The sequence below is a fragment of the Lissotriton helveticus genome, chromosome 11 (genome assembly GCF_964261635.1).
Source record: "Lissotriton helveticus chromosome 11, aLisHel1.1, whole genome shotgun sequence".
Taxonomy (NCBI): domain Eukaryota; kingdom Metazoa; phylum Chordata; class Amphibia; order Caudata; family Salamandridae; genus Lissotriton; species Lissotriton helveticus.
The window spans coordinates 126,609,618-126,631,175 of record NC_136072.1 but is presented as its reverse complement, the minus strand read 5'-3'; the positions used below and the strand labels follow the sequence as shown (position 1 = coordinate 126,631,175).

General features: G+C 44.1%; 1 long non-coding RNA gene and 8 other non-coding genes across 9 annotated transcripts; all 9 read left to right on the top strand.

Annotated features, from left to right (window-relative positions):
* The first annotated feature begins 6,630 nt into the window (after positions 1-6,630).
* LOC144792482 (uncharacterized) lies at positions 6,631-19,571 on the top strand. Its single transcript, XR_013602569.1, has 13 exons — positions 6,631-6,683; positions 7,517-7,581; positions 8,088-8,148; positions 8,500-8,552; positions 10,065-10,126; positions 10,953-10,975; positions 12,018-12,040; positions 12,836-12,905; positions 15,855-15,916; positions 16,713-16,774; positions 17,841-17,884; positions 18,524-18,557; positions 19,089-19,571. It is a non-coding gene; the product is annotated as an uncharacterized LOC144792482 (long non-coding RNA).
* On the top strand, positions 8,360-8,431 carry LOC144793300 (small nucleolar RNA SNORD2). Its single transcript, XR_013602889.1, has one exon. It is a non-coding gene; the product is annotated as a small nucleolar RNA SNORD2 (small nucleolar RNA).
* LOC144793296 (small nucleolar RNA SNORD2) lies at positions 8,653-8,724 on the top strand. The gene has a single exon (XR_013602886.1). It is a non-coding gene; the product is annotated as a small nucleolar RNA SNORD2 (small nucleolar RNA).
* LOC144793201 (small nucleolar RNA SNORA73 family) lies at positions 11,679-11,898 on the top strand. The gene has a single exon (XR_013602844.1). It is a non-coding gene; the product is annotated as a small nucleolar RNA SNORA73 family (small nucleolar RNA).
* On the top strand, positions 12,307-12,526 carry LOC144793198 (small nucleolar RNA SNORA73 family). Its single transcript, XR_013602842.1, has one exon. It is a non-coding gene; the product is annotated as a small nucleolar RNA SNORA73 family (small nucleolar RNA).
* Positions 16,172-16,297, top strand: LOC144793258 (small nucleolar RNA SNORA63). Its single transcript, XR_013602856.1, has one exon. It is a non-coding gene; the product is annotated as a small nucleolar RNA SNORA63 (small nucleolar RNA).
* LOC144793261 (small nucleolar RNA SNORA63) lies at positions 17,027-17,152 on the top strand. Its single transcript, XR_013602859.1, has one exon. It is a non-coding gene; the product is annotated as a small nucleolar RNA SNORA63 (small nucleolar RNA).
* Positions 18,288-18,458, top strand: LOC144793285 (small nucleolar RNA SNORA81). Its single transcript, XR_013602877.1, has one exon. It is a non-coding gene; the product is annotated as a small nucleolar RNA SNORA81 (small nucleolar RNA).
* On the top strand, positions 18,687-18,813 carry LOC144793256 (small nucleolar RNA SNORA63). The gene has a single exon (XR_013602854.1). It is a non-coding gene; the product is annotated as a small nucleolar RNA SNORA63 (small nucleolar RNA).
* Positions 19,572-21,558: the final 1,987 nt, after the last annotated feature.

Sequence of the window (21,558 nt, the reverse complement as noted above, 5' to 3'; positions counted from 1 at the left end):
TTTTCGGTGTCACCTGCAGGGACTCTTGCAATAAAAGAGTAGTTATCAGTACTACACCGATGTCCAGTGTGTGCATTCATTACTTGTGGGGCACGGGGAACATGCAACAATATAAGGCCTGGAAATCGGCTCATGGCAACTGTACACAATACAAGTACTGGGTGTATTATACAAGATCTCCCAGTAATTTTTTAGGTCTCGGACCTAGTGTCACACTGAGTAAGCAGTGTGGGCGGAGCCCGAGATTTAATGTTTTGGCTACAGTGGGGCTTGAACCCGCCCCTCTTCTCCATTGGCCGGCCTCGTAAATGCTGGCCAGCCATTGGAGGAGAGAGGGGCGTCACTCAGTTCAGGCCCCGTCTTTTTCGGATTCGGGGGCGTGTTTTTTGCAGTTTTTAACTCTGAGACGTCATCCGTCACTCAACTGCTAAAACCACGCCCCCGAATCTGAAAAAATACGATGCTTTCTCCGAGGCATTTCTGCCTCGCCTCGGAGAAAGATGGTGGTTCCCTGCTTGTGCGCGTATGTTCCATAGCCCAGATGGTGGTTCCCTAACACTTGAAAAAGTAGGCCAAAAATATTCCCGTTTCCGAGCTCAGCATCAAGGCTCTGCGCCCCAACCTAACACAACGGCGTTTTTTGGCATTTTTTTGGTATATCTTGCAATTATATGCGAAAACTAAAGTGAATTTTCTGGACTTTGAACTCGTCACGTGTTAAAAGGTCCGCTGCGTGCCCAACAGCGCTACTTCTAAGCACCTTTGTGGGGGATTCAAAGAAACGATGGATTGCGTTTGACAATTGCCCGCATTTTAACACTGTGAGACTCTCTGGGGTGTGAGATTAAACTGCTCGACCAGTGGGAATCCACACAAAGATGTATACGGAGGCTGCGTGGGGGCAAGACACAGCAACGCAGCCATGCACGAGGCAGCGCACGGGGGATACTATGCAACCAACAACCATAAATGTATTTATACGAATATATGGGTTTGTTTTTAAGCTACTAGTAGCGCGAAACTCGTCTGGTAGCAAGGTTCGCTCTAATAACAAGGCAATAAACATTAAGTAGCAAATTTAATGCTGAAAATTAAGGAGGGGGGCACTTAAGAATAAGTCCACGTGTTTAACATTGTTCTCCTTGCTTGTACAAACGTCCCTGTTTTTAGAAGCGTTTCAGACCCAGATATGCCTGGTTGTGGTGGGGTGGGGTAAGGACTGTGGAGGGGGCTCAGAACATCTCCGCTGCCACAGAGTGGAGCACTGCAGGCCCACCCTGAGCCCTCACAAGCAGCCCCCAGACACTCTCCTAAGGGAAGGGGGTCACACACACTTCTCTCGACAGGGACGCAGAGGGTCCAGTCACTTGGAGGGGGTGCGTGTGGCACACTGCACACCTGACAGCGTGAGGTAACAGGGAGTGTTTCTTTCTTAAGCCGAGGGTGACCTTTGTGCCCTGCCATTTATTTCTGAAACAGCATGGCATTTCGGGTAATTGCTAGGCGCACTGCTCGCTCCGGAGGCGGGAGGGCTGACTTAGCAATGTTTCGGAGCAGGAGCAGGAGGAGTTGACTTGAGCCATATGGCGTCTTGATGGCAGCCGGGCGGCCTCCTCTGTGCTCAGGATTGCGGAGCTGCAGACGCTTCATCTGCCTCTGCTGAGGTGACAGATGTGGAAATGCCGAATTCCGCGCAGGCCAGAGCGGAGCAAGCTGAGAAAGTACATTGTGTGTATCTGAAAACCCCTTGAAAAGACACTGCAACCTGCTCCCTCATTCCACGGAGCAAACGGCACGGTGCAAGAGAGTTGGCAGCCCCAGAGTTCACTCTTGAGGTGAAAAGGACAAACACAAAACACCAGGAAGCGTTTGTAAATGCAAGGTTAATAAAGCCTGCAACGTTGAAAACATTTACCCTATATTTTGTGGATCTTATTTGTGTCACACAAAAACAAATAAATATGGAGGACTGCAAGTCAAAAGAGCATAGACTCAAAATATGCTGAACAAGCCAGGCAGATGTAAGCATAGATGATCTCAAATGCAATCTGCAAGTAAAGCCATCTAAATCCAAATATTGCAGTGCATTTGGCTCTCAAACGGTGGTTGTATGTGTACTATCAACTATACTCTGTAACTCTGTTATGGGAGCTCTACTTGCACTGCATCCATCACCCTCTATTAATATGCACTCATCCGCAGTGCACGCCACAGTGTCTTGAAAGCATTGCACGCCACGGTGTCTTGAAAGAGCCTCAGCATTATAGGACACTATTGGAAGCAGTAAATATGTCTACAAGTCTGTTATCAGTGAATGACTGGAGGCAGTGAGAGAGTCACACGCACACCCTACTGTTCTGTTTTCCCTTTATTACGGGCAGTTCCCACTAGCGAAAACCATTGGCACTCAGCTCTTAACGGCGCGAGTGCTAAACATGTACAAGTACAATTTGTGCTCATTTCATCGCTGCCTCTCACTAGGGACGACTCCGCCTTTCATCGTGCTGACATCGATTAAATGAGTGCCAGTAGCTTAGATGACCATAACAATTCTACAACAATATATTTGCTAGAATAGAGAATGTATGACTCCAGATGATATTGTTTAAAACACGACTTTAAAGCGAGTTGGGTGATATATTTGTCTTCCAAGAAAGCAAGGAGCCCTCTGTGGGGGAGGTATCTGGCTTTTGAAATGGAGACTGGGCAAGAGAAGTCCGAGGTAGAGAGGCCTGCTGAACTCATTCGAGACCTCAGCTGTGAAAGGAAGGGCTTTCACTGCGGCAGCACATAAGGCCTGGGAGGCTGCAGGAATGCTCTCCGAGCCAGAGAGTGGAACGGAGCCTGGAAAATTTCAAACTGCCTCCTTCCCATTCGAGCGGGGTGGGGTGGGTCTCTGGTCGTCACGCAGAACGACCCCTCCCTTCAAAGGGCCGACAGCTGCAAGTCAACTAGCCCCAGAGCGGCCGGCGGGTTGGGGGAAGGCAGCATCCATTTGGAAGTGCTAATGGATTCAAGTGTTAAAATGGCGACCACTAAACTGCTGAAATACGGCGCAGTAAAACCCATGGGCAGTGTTTTAAGTAAACTCGACGCTCTGGGAGGTTGCAGCGCAGCTTTAAGGTGTACACAATGAATTTTATGGTCAGTGTTGATACCTTTACTCTTGTACACTCTAGTTCTAATTTTAATAAAAATACACCGAAGTTGCAGGGGAATGGCCCCCGTTCTTCAGTTCCAAGATTTGAGGCCTCCGCTTATCCAGCTGAGGTGGACCCACTTTGATGTGAACTAATTAATCCAGCACTGTTTTCACAGCTGGTCTGGCTTGGCTTCACCATGCGGAAGGACTCGTGACTTCTTCGCTAATCCATATCAAGGGTCCCTCTGGTGTGATCCAATAGTGATTCTGTTAGCCAACGTTGGACAGACAAGGGGTTGCATTGAATAAACATGGCTCAGCAGTTCAACTGCGCAAGGGATGGTCTCTATTTAAAATGTACCAAAATACAGAAATAACCCCAAGGTGGTTGTTTATTTTAAGAGGTATCTCTTAGCACAGTCATGAGTAAAGCCATACTGCCTGGTGGCTGGGTGCAGATCCCCATTGGCTTTTATACAATACACACTGGGGCAAGTGATGCCACGGGCTATTTTCTGTCTGTGTGTGTGGCTCTCTGTCTGTGTGTGTGGCTCTCTGTCTGTGTGTTGGGCTCTGTGTGTGTGTGTTGGGCTATGTGTGTGTGTGTTGGGCTCTGTGTGTGTGTGTGTGTGTGTGTGTGTTGGGCTCTGTGTGTGTGTGTTGGGCTCTGTGTGTGTGTGTGTTGGGCTCTACGTGTGTGTGTGTTGGGGTCTGTGTGTGTGTTGGGCTCTCTGTCTGTCTGTGTGTGTTGGGCTCTGTGTCTGTCTGTGTGTGTTGCTCTCTGTCTGTCTGTGTGTGTGGCTCTCTGTGTGTGTAATTGAGATGAGAAGTAGCTACAAGGGATTTCATTTGTCTAATAATTTTGTAAACTTATGAGTTAGTTATCAAAAATCTAACCCAGTGTATCCATAGGACAACAATAAAGCTCTTATATACTTGAAACAATCAATAACAAGCAAGAGAGTAGGGGAGGGAATAAGCACACGGAAAGGTAATTTTATATGAAAAAAGGTTGTATTGAATAAATCAACAAGTTAAATTATGGGGATATGATGAACAAATCAGTCTCAGCAAAAAAAGGTTATGGACAGAGGTATGTAGAAATCAACACGTCAGTTCATAACAGCTCATCAGCTCCTTTGATTAGTGAAAAGATAACCAAGTCCAATAATGTGCGATGGTTAACTCTTGGTGCAGAAGAGTTGCTTTGGAGTTGATGATAGGGTCGACGTTTCGGTCTTGTTTGCTGGAGTCTATAAGACCATCATCAGGACTGTAACGTTTTTTGCAAAAGGTGCCCCTATGCACTTGAATGGAAGTTGCTCGAAAAGGCGAGTCACTGGGAGGAGCTAAATGAAAGGCTCTTATCTTTGGTGATTAAGAGTTGACACAGATCCGTAGTATCCGGGTTCAATCCAGTGAAAACTTGAAACAGCAGGGGGAATTCCTTTGGTGATTAAGAGTTGACACGGATCTGTAGTATCCGGGTTCAATCCAGTGAAAACTTGAAAAAGCAGGGTGAATGCAATTCTTCATTAGTCGGTGTTCAAGTAACGGCGTGTTCCGTATCAAAATCGGTAACCGCAATCCAAGTGTGTTGGGCTCTCTGTCTGTCTGTGTGTATTGCTCTCTGTCTGTGTGTGTTGCTCTCTGTCTGTCTGTGTGTGTGGCTCTCTGTCTGTGTGTGTGTGGCTCTCTGTGTGTGGCTCTCTGTGTGTGTGGCTCTCTGTCTGTGTGTGTGGCTCTCTGTCTGTGTGTGTGTGTGTGGCTCTCCGTCTGTGTGTGTGTGGCTCTCTGTGTGTGTGTGGCTCTCTGTGTGTGTGTGGATCTCTGTGTGTGTTTGGCTCTCTGTGTGTGGCTCTGTGTGTGTGTGGCTCTGTGTGGGTAGCTTTTTTTGTAGGTGGCTCTATGTGTGGGTGGCTCTCTGTGTGAAGGTGGCTCTGTGTGTGTAGGTGGCTCTGTGTGTGTGTAGGTGGCTCTGTGTGGGTGGCTCTGTGTGTGTGTGTGTGGGTGGCTCTGTTTGGGTGGCTCTGTATGTGTGTGGGTGGCTTTGTGTCTGTGGCTCTGTGTGTGGGTGCAAATGCAATAGGTCTCGCATTTGCGAGAGATTAAGCTATTGGCAGTGTAAATGACAATGCCATTTATTTATGTTTTAAAAACAAAAACATAAATAAAAATAATGTCATGAGCAATGCCAATACCTCTAACTTTAACAATTCCGAGACCATTGCATTGTAAATGCTTGTTTGTCGGGGAAATGAAGTGATTTGCCCAGAGACATTTTAAGGCATGAGCAAAGTGGGCTCTGGCCCAGTGGCTCTCTGCTGCAGAGAACCTTGAATAATTATTTAACAGATCATTTGGACCAGTGGACATGCGCGATATCTGTTGGGTATGTACATAAGTTTCCAGCGGGTTGTCACGAGCGCAATGTTATTTATAGCTCGTGACAAGCTTGTGTCTTTAATGGAATCTAGGGTTTTTATGTTGTTATTCAAAGACCTGGAATGTGGGGAGTTGGGGGAAGTTAGAACTGTTGTGGTATTAGAAGCCTGTACTTATAGACGAGAGGATGTCAATAAAACTCGTCCAACTTTAATTTATCTCCTGAGCGTTTATTCTAGTTTCCGACGCTTCCTACACTATCAGTGGCCTGGCCAAAGAGGGTATGAAAGAGCTATAGCCGGATCATAAATTAAACGCTGCATACATGCCAATAAACCCGATTCAGGCGGGAGACTGATGCTTTTTCAAGCCAATATCTAGCTTTATTTTTGCTGTCTCCCGCCTGAAATTGCATTTTCTACAATAGAAGTCAATGGGGAATTTACATTCTCCCGATTTTTTTATTTAAAATCTCCCACATCTCTCTCCAAAAATGTTGGCATGTATGAAGCTGTTCCGAAAAAAGGTGTCCCCAAATACTATTGGGCCATTGCTGCCAATATCCTTGAAATGTCCCTGGATTTGTCTAGAATCAAAGGATGTCGAGCCGACGTCTAAACTCGACACCTCTGGCCACAACCTCACACTATCGTCTACCCACTGTACTGTACTACATTTGGTACACCTTAGTATATCTTGCCCACACGCATGCTGTTTCAGCACGTATGCTCTTCCGGCTCAGTGTAAACACGTAGCATAGCATTTGCGTCATTACGTAGCGACACAGCGCACGCCGTGTTAGCGGAGCTTTGGCATTGTACTTTTCCAGTGACGAGTTGTTGGTGAAACGTCCCATTCGTACCCTTCCGCCTGTGGTCACGTAGGTGAAAAAATCGTTCCAGTTGGATTCGTTATTATTAATATTACTGTACATTATATTGTTTCGTTTCGTAGAAAGAAAAGAGATAAAGCATGAACCACGCATGCATACCCCTCCGACTACATCTCACGGCTGCGGCCCATAAAAGAGTCCCATACTAAGATCCCGCCCAGCGCTGAAAGTAGTTCCGATAGTATAAATCCAGCACACGCGCTTTTTAACCGTCTTTCGTTTTCGCGTGGTGTCCGTAGCAGCAGCTGGCCTCATCGCGAGCAGGTAAAATGTTTTTCCCATGCGGTCTTTACCCAAACGTCCTTTCTTCTTTCGCATGTACGTCCTGCTTTATTGCTTTAGTTTAGCCTGGGCGTAAGCTGATATGGCATCGGTGGTTTTAATTTCACTCTGAAAAATAAATGGTTTGCCTACTATCTAAGGTTGTTATACTATATCGTGTGTTAAACCGCTTATTTAAACGTATTAATATTTATGCGAGGTTGCGGAATGTTCCACGTAATTTTAGATTAACTTCTTAACTTATGGTGTACTCAGAATTTCTCCCACACTAAAAAAAGTGCCTCTGGTTACACCCGGGCCAATAAACATGGCGCTCAACCGAAGATTAACTGGCCCCCTTTATTATTTTTTATTTGAATGTCAGAGATCTAGTAAGGTGCCACTTGACCAAGTAGTGTAAACGTGTGAAATCAGTGAATGAGTTAACGCTAACACTAAAAGTGGTGCATTACTTTGTGTATACCTTTCCTTGTAGTTCAATTGTCCTTGATCATAGGTGGCCTAAATAGTTATATTTTAGGAGTTCTACGGTTTGTTGCAGCTCTGTGGATCCTGTAATTAATGCTGCTTTTGGCCCTTGCGTTCTTTAAACCGTCAAACCTAGTCATTCCCGCGAGCTGCCAGGTTGTGCAATCTTTGCTTGTGCTTTGTTCAGGGTGGTTAGTGCCAGGCTGTCGCTCTGCTGCAGAGATCACTTTATTCCTGCTGTGGTCATAGCTGACAGGGACGCATGGTCTCAAACACGCTTTCCTCTTGCAAACTTGGCCTAATCGAATTGTGATCTCCGACTGAAACGCTTTATTTTTATTCTCCAGTTCGCTGACATGGGGGCTGAAGAAAGCAAACCGGAACCAGGCGCCGCCGTTCTTTACAGTTGCAGGTAATAAATGGTGAAAAACTCGGAATCTGTGGTAACAAACCTCGCATTGGTTGTCAATGTTTCAGATGGACACGTTTAAAAAAAGTTGTATTGTTGAATGTGTGCCTCGTTGCACACGCAATGTCACGTGGTTGGGCGCCATAGACGCCATTTTTGGGGGCTTGAGAGCATGATGGCCAGTTTAGACGTTAATCATTTCGTTGCTTTAAAATGTAAGCATCCGTGTGCTGCACCCGTTTGGTTCTCTTTATCCCTAGAGACTTTTATTGCTGCAAAGTTGTTGGTACTTTGCAGCCAGTTCTTAAGGGGCAGATCAAGGACCGCTCTCCACAGTGGATTACACGGTTGTAATCCATCACTATATTGTGGCCGACACCTAGAACTCAATGTAAAGTGGGTCTTGCAGAGCTACTCCGGATGTCACGTTTCGGACTCGTGTTGATGCTTAAATCTATATTCGCTTGTACTGTTCTAATTTTTTTTCCTTGTTTTTTTGTTTTCTGAAGGAAGTGTCGCAGAGTAACTTGTATGGAGCTTGGATCAGCCTATCGGCACGCGCAGTCTCTGGTAAGCACTTTTTTTTTTTTTTTACTCGATTTAGCCGTAGCGTTTCGCAACTTTGAGACGGTCGGTTTTATTTAATCAGCTCGCTTGCTGAACTTGTAGATGCTAAAAAACAATGTTGCCTTTGAATGCAGCCTTTAATTGGGGCTTGTAAACATGGTTCACCTTCTATTATGCATTGACTCGAGAAATGCAGTGTTCCGCCAGGAGGGTTAAGTGAGATGATGGCTTTAACATCTTTCGGGACAGACAACCAAATGGTGATAAAACCTTACGCTGATCACTTAAAACTGACGTGTGTTGCTCGTGTCTCTGTTAAGAACACCGATTTAATGGCGGCTTTGTCTCCTACAGGGGTAGACTTTCGGACGAAATGGAACACAAGATGAGTGAAGGCTGAAATGCAGGTAATTGTTAGCTCTTTATTGTGGGCGTATAACGTGTCCACTGATGCAAAAACATACCCTGTACAAGTGAAGGGTAGTACAACGCGTGTGAAGCTGGGCAAAGTGAAATGATGGTTTAAACATCTTTCGGGACAGACAACCAAATGGTGATAAAACTTTACGCTGATCACTTTGCCCCCCACACCCTGGTCCAGGTAACAAATCATATATACTGTGCATGGCGTAATTATGGGTGATGGTGAAGATGGTATTTCAAGGGAATTTCGCTTGAGCAATGCATACTGAGTGACTATTTTAGTGTGAACTGCAGTTGCTTTCCTATTTTCTGAGCACGGTTAACCTGCACACTGAATACTTCAGCGAAGAAATTGGCTGCTGTCGTAACTCCCACCTTAAATCAAAAGGTGGTGGGGGCAAACTGGTCTACTGAAGATAAATATAATTCTCTGATACTAACTCAGTGGTTCGTAAATTTGGTGCTGTCCTGTGTTACATACTTAATGGGGCATTTAGGCTTCTGGCTACAGCTGTTACTGTGCCCTGTATTGACCTAAACGTGGATATCATTGGCCTGTGGCTAGACAAGCCTTGAAGGTTAATTAATGGAAAAAGTGACATTGATCCCCATTACATAATGGGGTGTGGTCCGTTTCCCATCCGTAAGTTTTACACCTAGAGTAAATAAAGGGGTTGTGTTGAGCTCCTTCAGCTCGACTAGACTTTTGAGGCCAGCCCCAGAAATTTGCATGTTCATGTTGTGTAGAAACACAATTTATCATTGGCTCTTTATCCTTGTCAGGTGTCCGATTGACGAGATGTGTGCACTCAGGATTACTCGTGGGCATTTACCCAGTTGCTAGTATTGGGCGTTAATAATTCATAAGGTATCGCAGCTCCGTGCAGCCTCACTTAAACCACGTTTTTCCGGCGTACATTCCGGATCTGCAGCAAAATTGAACCCATCCGTGGATATTTGTTTACACCACTAAAGATGCGTTGCTTAGCGCTTAACTCATGCTAGGTAGCTCTTTCACCTAGATACGTTTAAGGCAAGCTCCAAAATTGGCAAATTTATACTGTGTATATGGTGTTTATCAACTCGTAAGCATCTGAATATCCTTTAAACTAGCTTCATGTTTATGGTAATTCTGTGGTAGTGACTCGAATAACGGTCCTTCTCCAAACCGGAGTGGTTTTCATACTTTTTATTTAAATTAACTTATACTTTAGGATAAGTTTCGGGTTCAGATTGGCAGGCAGGTGTCCAATGGGGAGATTTGTGCGCTCTGTAATACTCGTGGGTTATTTCCTACTTGCTAATATTGGGCGTTAATATTTCATAAGGTAGCACAGCTCTGTGCAGCCTCACTTTAACACGTTCCCCTCTGCACTTCCGTTTGCTGTTGCCACTTCATTGGACGAACGCTTGTTCTCAAACATTGGACATTTTCTCCCACGAAATTCAGGTGTATTGAAGGCTTTCCACTAATTTTTTATTTCTGTATTTCACAGCATTGCGATGTCCGAAGGAAGCGCAGTTCGTTCTAGAGTGACTCTTCACAGCACAATTGCAGGTAAATATCAGCCCACCTCGGACCTCCCCTAAAAGACTACATTTCTGTAACGTTTCTTAAACTTTGCAGACTTCTTAAAGGGGTATATTAACGGCCACGCTCCACGATGACTATACAGTTGTAGTTCATCACTACTTTGTGGCCAACATGCTGTTCAGAGATGTTAATTAAGACCATCGTGCTTATTTAAATCATTGCTGTGAAGACTTGCGTTCAGTGCCACGTGGTGGAAGCCTTTCTTTTCCTTTTTCGGTCGAGCCTAGGCAGTGGCATGCTGTATCATGTGGGCTTACTTCACGCCCATCGTTTTATATTTGTTTCTGTTCTGGCTTGTATCTGCGACCGCACCTCCCGCTCTGTTGCTCTCCCTCACCCCATATTACATCAGCACTGCCTCAAATCTGGTCATGGTGACAATGAATGGAGAATTTGTAGAGCGCTGGAATCACCCCTGGACGGGTATCTCCGCAATACTATATCCCCATAAATATATCCATGAGGCCCACGTGCAGGTAAAAGCAAAGCTAACAGCCCCACCCACCGCATGTTCAAATCTTCCATGCCGCAAACTTTCTGGCATAGCTATCACCTTAGGGCAATATGTCAAGCGTGTGTAGGTAAACGTGGTGATTAAGATGGAATGTTATAGTTTGTTTTTTCTTTTGTTCTGTGTACCCTGTGACCCAACCTGGATACCCCATCAGTTTGCTCTCGTGGCTCTGTCCTGGTGGATTGTGGGGGCATATAATTGATACGTATAACGCCATGTATCTTTCTTCAGTTGCCTCATCTTGTCTCTTAAATCAGATTTTCTTTTTTCCCATAGGAGTAATGTCTGAGCCTATTCTGGTAAGTGGCACTTCCCATTTGTGTTTTGCGTTGAGCATGTTTTGCTGCGTTTATCGTTTCGCATATTACGCGATTATTTGAGATGGGAATTACCACGTTGGCTTTAGTTATCTTTTGAGGAAATTAGGTTGCATTAGTTGTGTTCTCTTATCGTAATACTTTAAAAAAAAATTCTGCAGTGGATTCTACAAAATGCTTTTTTTTTTAGGATGGCATAGAATTTGGTAGCTAGTGTTTCTTTTCCATCTGGTACCTTGATTGTCCGTTTCCCGTTTCAGTTAAGGGCCCTAACGTGTACTAAATTCATTGCACAGGGCCAGATGTCCTAGTGGCGATCAAATTAAGACTTGCCATAGTACTACGTCTGAATCCGAACTGCTTACCTGGCTGGTACACTACACTCGCTAGGTTGGAATGTGTACATCATTCATTAACGGGCACAATGTGTCGCGTCAATCTCTTCACATGATCTAAACGGTAGAGTTGAAATGTGATAGTGCTATGGCACAACTGCAGGGAAAAGGCGCTTTAGTAACCTTAAAGATAATGTGGTACAAATTTGGGGAAATCCTTAACGTGTACAATAGCAGGATGTTTCCTTTGGAAAACTACGCTTGCACTGAACTTGGAACAAGTTTGGGTTGGCTGTGGTTTGCTGGTTTTGATTAGTTCATTTGGCTGGTAATATAATTTTAATAGTGACCCAACAGGGATATCTGGGGGAGGTTGCTCTCCCTCGGCTCTGTCCTAGTGGCATATGGGAGCCTAGGCACTTGGCCCTTGACGTACAGTCCCGTTCCACGCTGTTGGAGAACAAGCTTTGCTCGCAGTCTTCGGGTTGTTGAGCTTCATCCTGTATATTCCTACGACTTCTCAGAGTCCTCGGACCATGACTGAGGAGACAAACCATGCAGGGTACATAATGCAGTGTGTGGCTTTGCGCAAGCTGGATGTGGTGAAATGTAGCCCTTTGCTGCTGGGGTGAGGGCACATTTTGTTTGTGAATATTTTGTACTAATAGTTGCACTTTTTTCTTATTTAGCTAAACGATCCTCGCGCTTCTGGGTAAGTGGTAGGTCTCTAAGGCCTAGTGTAATTACTTTACATCTACTCCATTTACCATTTCGTTCTTCGGAGTGAAGATATCTAAAGTGTTGCTGTTGTGTGGTTCTTGTCAAAGTGTTGCTGCATGGTGAATAAATGCGTCTTTGGTTTCGGTCAAGTGAGCTTGGATACAAATGTAAGTTGAGTTTCAAAGTGTGTTTTCCATTTTTGGCAATGGGATTTCTTTTTGGTTTTTGTGGGGTGTAATGCTTCAGGCCATTTGTGACCCAACGGGGATACCTGGGGAGGTTGCTCTCCCTCAGCTCTGTCCTAGTGGCATATGGGAGCGTAGGCTTTTGGGCCCATGACGTACAGTCCCTTTCCACGCCGTTGGAGAGCGAGCATTGTTCGCAGCCCTTGGGTTGCTGAGCTGCATCCTGTATATTCCTACGACTTCTCAGAGTCCTCGGACCATGACTGGGGAGACAAACCATGCAGGATACACTTCCAGTTGCATACTTGGCACTACATAAGCCTGTGTATATCTGTAGTCGTTGCAGAAGGGACACTTAAGTAACGTATGGCTCAGGGTGTTGGTGCTTGAAACATCTGCTTTGTCACATGGCTGCTTCAACCATGCATGCTTTATATACTTTGTGTCTCTGCCGTGTGTGTGTGTAACATTGTGCACCCGTTTATAGTGAATGTTTTAGCCTTCAGCGAAACCAGCTACTGCTCAGCATCAGGTGGAAATACTTATAGTTGTGTATACCAATAACGCTCGAGTCCTAACTTACTCAATTTGCTTTTCTGTAGGTGGAAAGCCGCTTTGACAGGCCACAACGCTCTTCCTTCAATATTGAAAAATTAAAGAGCAGCAGTGATGGTGTGTAGCTCTGGATTTTATTCGTTCTTTTATTGCTACTTTTAGCATACCATGCCTCCAATTTATAGCTTTAAAAAAAAAAAATCCTGTCTTAAATTCAGGTGTTTTCCAATTCATATTCGGGCAATAGCCTGCCTTTTGAGAAGAACATGGGTTGCCATAAAGGAGTTTATAGCTAGAATTGGCAGACTGACTGCAGCACTCCTCTGTTCCTTCCAAGAAATAAAACTGTATTTTACTGCTTCCTATGCTGCATGTTCAATATAGTTTAGGTTTCATAATTTTCTTGCAGAAACCTTTTTACAAAAACGAAGGGTCGGGAGTTAGGCCAGGCTCAATGTGGACTCAGCCTCTTGTCTTGCGTAGATAACCAAAGGAAGTCAATTTGCTATTAAACTCTGCCCTATCGGGGTGTAGATTAAAATTAGGTAAATCAGTTTTCTTAAAATAACCCTCAACCACAAGTGACCTCAGGTGGCATTCTGCATCTGGTTCTTTCCGCGACGTGGCGTGCTATGACAGACTACATGGGAGCACTTTGTAGGGTGACTATGAAATAAGTACATAACATTAAAGTACATGGAGTCTAAATCTTATTAAATCCTGTAGCTTGTGCTGTTAAAGGGGATTAGAGACTTGCACCATGAGTGATTATCTCCTGGTCTACATGTTTCACCCCTACGGCTTTTTGCCCGGACCAGAACAAATTATCCCTTGTACCACTCCTAACAGAACTTTATCTGGCTAATTATAATGACACTAATGATTAAATACGAATTCCCTGCACGTACATTACCTAATAAGTATTTGAAATGAGAACTCTTTTTTTGGGGGGGGGGGGTTTAGAGCCCCATGAGCTTCGCATAGGAAGGGGTGCTTATAGTCTTATCTAAGCTGCAAAATTGCCTTACCTGTGGCCCCGTAACCATTGGTAAGGCATCGTTTGTGCATGGAATTAGTAGACTGGGACAATCCCCCATCAGTGTCCAGTTCTCTTCCCGCACCAGTTATAGATTTTAATAAAAGTTGGGCTCCAAGTACTTTACTGGTCACTTATTTTTGGCCCTTCCACTTCTTAGTAAACACCCTACACACTGCTCCCACGTCTTCGTCACTCGTAGCATGCACTGCAGCAGGTGGGAAGAAACTTATAGCACCTTCTGCAGAATTTAATTCTACTTCCTGAATGGGCCTCTTGGGTTCTAGACCTAATAAAATACAGTTTGTTCTGGCGTTTGCAAAAGAACTGCATATTCTTCCCCACTTGGTCGTGGAGAATAGATTCCATGCAGCCTAAACTAAGTAAAAAGGCACTCTGGCATCCGGCCTCCAGCTACATTCTGTTTGTGTATTTTGCCATTTGGCCTACTCTGTAAACTGGCTGCCTCCAAACAATCTATGCCCCCTCAAGTTAATGCTTGTTGACACGGGAATCAGATTCAGTCTCCTGTGGTGTATTTACATTGCTTGCTTAAGGCTCGTATCCACATGCTGGGCACTTGGTGCACCGCGAAAAAAACCAGCATCACGTTCAACTTTTGCATGGACACGCCTGTGATCAGTAACGCAGAATAGGAGGCGTGGTGCAGGCCCTGAACGCCTGTTGTACCATCCGGATACTAACGTGCATTATTTAGCACCGTCTACGACTGATATTCCTCCTTGTACACAACCATTCAAAAGCTCCATCGGCTTGTTAGACTGAGCATGTTTGCACTTAACATGTGGTTGCATGCTCCTCTGCTAGATCTTACCATGAGGTGCACCAGAGGTTCATTACACCCAGAAGTGCTTTCTGGCACTAAGACCTACCTCAAAATTTCCACTAGTTTGACCTTTCCTTCATATTTGAATTCAAATTCGTTCGTCTTAATGCAGACTTGTACACATCTACAAGAGTGAGCCAAAAACAATTTAGTTTAGCCCATAACTAATGTCTTGTGGTAAACATTTAGATGACAGCCTCGCCAGAAGCATCCTGTGAATCCTTTTGGTTGAGATTTCTTAATATCCGGTGCATTGTATTCACTGGCTATATCCTTAAACATCACCTTGACCTTCCAATGTGGAAACCAGTCCGTTATCCACAGTAACCTCAAAACAATGTGGGATATGAAAAATGACCACTTTTTCAGAAGTCTCACTTCTGGTGAGATTATTCTATTTTCCGAAACTTCGTAGACTGGTTACGTTATGAAGTAGTGTATTCAGAAATTCACTTGCAAGTGCTTGGGATGCTGCACCCTAATGTGCAGACATAGTGGTTGCATGGCATCGGCTTCTGGACTTCTGTCCCTCTGCCTAGCCTCGCAGCCTCATTCCGGAACCAAGCTGCTACATTCGTCAAGGCACGGTGTTTTCGGAAATCTTGCATCCTTAACAGCTTTTGGACACCTCCAGGAAAGCACGGCATCGTTGCTGTTAGCTAGCTTAAGTGTCTTCCATATAAAACCACTCTGCCACATGGCAACAACCCACATAAATGCACCCCATGCCACAATTCCAATCCATTTCACTCAAAGCCGCACTGTTCCACACCATTTCGAGAACAAATCACACAATTCAACACGTCACACATGCATCCACCACAACACAGAATAACATCCCACAAACTCCACTTCCACAATTTCACTAAATGACATCTCACTCCACATAATTCCAGGCCACTCCATACCACACTATCCAAACCATTCCATGCCACATTTCCACAACTAACTTCAACCCACAATTCCCCTCACATCGACGCCACAGCTGAGTTGGACATCGCTTTTACAAGTAAATAGCTCAAATTCTTGCCAAAGTGAGACCTATTGACTTTGCCAACACTTGTCCTTGTAGTTTTTTACTTGGTCGCCCACCTTGTGCCCAATTTTTCCCTGTATCTGACATTTTTGCGAATGTTGTAGCCCCTGCCAATTTTGCTAAATTGTTTTTTCTTTTCATCTGAAGGGTGCACTTTGTGAGACTTGTCGTGTAATGTCGACGTGTGCCGTGGTCCTGTATGCCAACTGGTAAGTATTTTTATCTGGATAGACTACTGTAATACGGTAAAAGTGGCGATTAGCAACTTGCGGAGGCTTATGTTCCACCTTGCAAGCCTATAGGAAATATATCCATTGCTGGTTCCTAATCCTGTTCCTTGTATGCCAAAGGGCTAACTGTTGTGGGTTACTAGGAGGCTGTATTTCTATGCCGTAATTTAACTTGCCAAGTATCTGCTCTCTGGGTATCTACCGAGCCGCTTTAAACTTGCAATTGAATGACCCATGCAGGATAAGTTACAGCCCAGCTTGACGTGCTGTGTTGTCGTTCCCCCTGCACAAAGCAATTGATTCCTACTATCCCTGCCTGTTCTGATGCAACGGCAGGCAGGGACGCTTGGTCTCAAACACACTTCAATACAACAAATGTGGGTTGCATATTGGCACGCGTGTAGTTTCTGTTGGACTGCAAAACGTGGATTGTATCTAAATCTGAACAGGAAACTAGCTGAAACAAAAACCTACTTGCTTCGAAGTACAGTATATGCATGGTTTGAGGGGACGGAGGTGGTTTGTCATGAAAGACCATTTGTGTGTTGGTTGTGTTCTGCAAGCATGTTGAGGTTCATGCTTGCAGAATGTTCTTCCACTGCAGACGTTTTTTATTTTATCACCACTTTGAATTGGTAAATGTATTTTCCGGAAGTCTTGGCCTTGTAGTTTTTTATTGTTCGCCCACCTTATGCCTAATTTTGCCCTGTATGACCTGTTTGCCAATGTTGTAGCCCCTGCCAGTTTTGCTAAATTGTTTTCTTTTCCTCTGAAGGGTGCACTTTGTGAGACGTGCCTTGTGATGGTGACGTGTGCCGTGGTCCTGTATGCCAACTGGTAAGTATTTTTATCTGGATAGACTACTGTAATACGGTAAAAGTGGCGATAATCAACTTGCAGAGACTTATGTTTCACTTTGCAAGCCTATGGGAAATTTATCTATTGCTGGTTCCTAATCCTGTTTCTTTAATGCCAAAGGGATAACTGTTGGTTACTAGGAGGTTGTATTTCTATTAAATATTTTACCTTGCCAAGTATCTGCTCTCTGGGTAGCTACCGAGGTGCTTTAAACTTGGCATTAAATGACCCATGCAGGATAAGTTACAGCCCAGCTTGATGTGCTGTGTTGTCGTTCCCCCTGCACAAAGCAATTGATTCCTACTATCCCTGCCTGTTCTGATGCAACGGCTGGCAGGGACGCTTGGTCTCAAACACTTCAATACAACAAATGTGGGTTGCTCATTGGCACACGTGTAGTTTCTGTTCATTGGACTGCAAAATGTGGGTTGTTTGTATCGAAGTCTGAACAGCACTCTAGCTGAACAAAAACCTAACTTGCTTCGAAGTACACAAAGTATATGCATGGTTTGGGGGAAGGGGACGGGGGTGGTTTGTCATGAATGACCATTGGTGTCTTGGTTGCGTTCTGCAAGAATGTTGAGGTAGTCCTTGCTTGCAGAATGTTCTGCCACTGCAGACCTGGAATGTTTATTTTGTCACCACTTCAGATTGGTAAATGTATTTTCCGGAAGTCTTGACAGTTGCTTGGGAAGTGGGTGGACTAATTGGCCTGTCTAGCTCGCTTGTTTAACACCTTAATTCTGTTTTGTAATCAAGACAGGCCAATGACTGTTTAGGAGATGGGTGGAAACCATGGCCACCTTCCCAAAAATTAAAAGTTAATTATGCAGTCACTTGGTGATATACTCAATATTTTTTTAAACATCATTGGCTGCCTCAATATCACATTGTCCAACTAGGCCATGATTACTAGGTAGTAAGTAGATGCAGCTTGTGTAAAAATAACTCGCGCTTGGCCCTTTAATGTAAAGGTCAAACACTGATTCTTGATTATGTAGATATCTTGTGGCTTTAGGTAACCTTTTTTCTTTCTTCTCCCAAGGACCTGAAGGAAGATGTTTTGAACCAATGTGTACACGCTTTCAGGTAGCTAATTTAAATAATCTGACATGCCTCAAGTGTCTGTAACCAATGTTGGCCTGATGAGATTTCAATGTTCCTTGGTTCCCTCCAATATTTTTATAGCTCCGTTTGTAAAATGGGATACAGGTGTATTTGCATCTACTCTAATGCTTAGCTTTGTGTGAGGGGTGGGTTTAGATGGAAGCGTCTCACTTCTGAAGCTAAACTACTGTGTATTTGAAGCCCAGGAGCACACCTGTCCTTGTGTTTCACACCTGTCCTTGTGTTTCTCAAGGGCATAGTCTCTATTTTTGTGTAAAGCCTTGTATTTTTGTGTAAACCTGGTGTTGTGCTGTTCCGCAAACAAAGATTTACTAACTCGTGTTTCGTAGAGGGATGTAGACAAGTGATTACGTTTTTAAATATTGACTTCTTGTTAAAGCACCGTGCTAAAATTACCAACTAGGTTTACTCCTAGTTTATTAATTATGCTAGCAGGGTACATACAGGAAGGAGAGTAAAAGCACCAGCTGAGGTGACCTGGGCGGACCTCTTTCTTAATGTCCAGTGTCCAAGTCTAAAAGGTGGTGCGACACTTGTGTAAAAATCTGTGTACTATGACAGTGTGGATGTTCTGATATTAATGGTCTTGTTTTCTTCTAGGATGTGCAGCGTATTGGACGTTCAGACGACTTTGGTAAGCATGGCCGTAGCTTGCTTCACTTGCACAATACCCCAGTGCCTTTGTTTGCTTTCCCTTGTCCATGTGTCAGTCCTGGTACCACTGCATTGCCCTAATTTAACATTGTGATTTCTCCCATTTGGGGTGCAGGATAAGTTACAATTTAGCTCCAAGTGCTACATTGTCGTTCCCCCTGCAAACATTAAATTGATTCATACTATCCCTGTCTGTTCTGTCTCCACGGCAGACAGGGACGCTTGGTCTCATACATGGCGACTACTTTCTCAATATTGAGTTCACAACTTTGAAACTGGCTGTACACAAGTTTATTTTACTTTAATAGCGCATTTAAAAATGACAAATGTGTCTAGTTTTTGTACAGTATAGCCGAATGCTCTAATATGGGTTTGCCCTGAGTAAATATGAGTGCGTTAAACCAGCATGGGCCACAACCCCCACACTGATGCTTTAGAAACTTGCCGTGCTTTCAGCAGCCCGTCTTTTGAGTCTGCAATGCAGCTTGAACTGTCTGTTCTTTTCTTGCAGAGTTTTTGGCTTGGGAGTCCAACTGGAAGCGTATTTCTGATGCATACGATGCTTGCCCCCCACTGGATGTCGCAGGTTTTTGCGTTGCTGTTGCATTGGGAAGATTTCAGACTTTAGATCTGCGTGGCAAGAGATGGCAGCCAGTACCACAGTTGGCAGTTTGTTCTAGTGTTGGAAGTCTCGACTGACCTTGCAGAGACTACTTTGTAGAACCAACTGCTACAGAGACTAGTTGATCTGACTTAACTTGTTTAGGCTTTGGTCATTTCTTTTGATCAAAGGTGTGGCATTCATCTGTATGTCCCACCTGTACTATCTGCAGCATTCACCTTAAATTGTCTACCTCTAATATCTCGTCATTCAGAACATGCCACATATGCTGAGGACATACCTAATAGCCGACCATTTAACAATGTACCAATCTGTACATGTCTAGCATTGTGGCTTACTCATTTTAAATGTTCAATAAACCATTTCCAAGAAGATTTGTCTCAAGTTTAATATTTTGTAGTGTTCACATGGCTTCTCCCAAAGTAGGTATTGTGGAAGTCTGAGTTATCGCAGCCTTTTAAGGAATTGTATTTTACTCTGGTCCCTGCTCTTTATCCCCACTGATTCACACAGGCTGAAGTTTGGTTTCTCCCGTGCTTAGCCACCTGTCCATTTTGAATTCTAGAAATGGACTGGTGTAGTTATGTGGGTCTAATTTCACGAAGTACAAATGTGCTTGGTTTTCTATCCCAGTTCCTTAGTCCACAATGTATACTGGGGGTGTTGTTTCCATGGCGCTTATTTGGCTTTTCCTGTTGGGCTGCAATATGTCCACCAGTAAGTGAACTGAGCTAGAACGTCCCCCCTACCAGTAAGTGCACCGAGCTAGAATGCCCCCCTTGCTTATCTTAACCTGTTTCCTGCTTACTTGCATGTGGCAATATACCTCTTTACGCCTTCTTCCACTGAGTTTTAACATCCCAATGACTAGTTGCAACATACTGGAAATAAGAAACATCTAGGTAGCCGTTACAGTATAACCTGCTTTTAATGCAAAATGACCTATAAGCAGGTAAAAATATAATGCAAGGCTATTGTATTTTAAAAATTTCACGTTTAATCATGGAGATTAAAATGCAAGAACTAGAATGTATTTTATATTGGTGCAATTGAATGGTGAGACCACGTGACAAAGCAAGCCCGTAGGTCCCATGATACTCTTCATCTTTGATGTGAAGCAAGTAACACTAAAAGGCACTGTAGTCTATACAAGTGAATCTTAAAAAACTAGTGCAAATGGTTCTGGTATAAACGCCTAACTCATAACCAATATACCCATGTGTTAATGTACACATTGGTCAGCGTTGGGAACCGAGCCGATGACTTGCTGTGATTGTCTGAATCAACTGCCTAATGGTAAAAGGGCAGCACATAAATATAGGGCAGAGGTCTTCAAACTGGGGGATGGGCCCCCCCTAGGGGGGGCCTCAAGTGATCCCAGGGGCGGCGCCAAGCTGTGGCCAGAAGAAACATGGTTTTGTTTTCAGCCTAAAAAAATTAGCAGCAGTGAGCCGGTCTGTAATGGGCCAACATCCTTTGTCATTTAAATCCTGGCTGGGAGAAGGTGTCGGAAGGGACTTCAAATTTTCTCCAAGATCCACACTACCATTTCGAATAACCACACTGGATCCTTTGCACATTAGCAGGACCTGCCTCACCAGAATAGTATGTTTGGAAATCTTGTATTTGTTTGCATTTCTAAAACTGACAGAACTTAGCTGCAAAGTTTCAATAAGTCTAGACATTTAAACATTGCCAATTAAATAGAATATTTGTGGCATATTTTGACGGGGGGACGGCGAATTGTTTTTCTAAACTGGAGGGGCGCGGAATTAAAGTTTGAAGACCACTGAACCACTGATATAGGGTGACCAACCGTCCATAAATTTCATGCACTGTCCGTCATTTTGGAGTTGTCATTCCTTTTACGGATCCCTTTTGGACTGTTATTAGTTATATACTATTGCATGACAACCACTGCATCTGAAGCATACCTTTTTGTCCTGAATTTGCACCCCTGCCAGTTGGCCTCCCTACATAAAGATAAAGTGGTACGAATATTTCTGTAGTAGGGGATCTGTGTATAGTCATAATCTAGTGACTAGTCCCGCCCATGTCCGTGGACCCCGGAGCAATCAAAAATCTTTGTCCAGTTCTGCATTTTTTTGACACTGACACTAGAATTATAAGACAGATCATTCAGCCTATAAAAGCTACTGTCCAGTACTTCAACGAGAGATTCCACCACAAAACAGCAAAGCCTGTACAGATTTCCCTTGCTTTAACAGCAAACACCCTCTGGAATGATAGAGAGGAGAACCTGGACAGACAAGCCCCATAGGCTGCCATTATGTGGCTCAGAATAGGATACTGTGCCTTTAAGAGAACCTTCCAGAACTTCACAGTATCCCAAAATGCA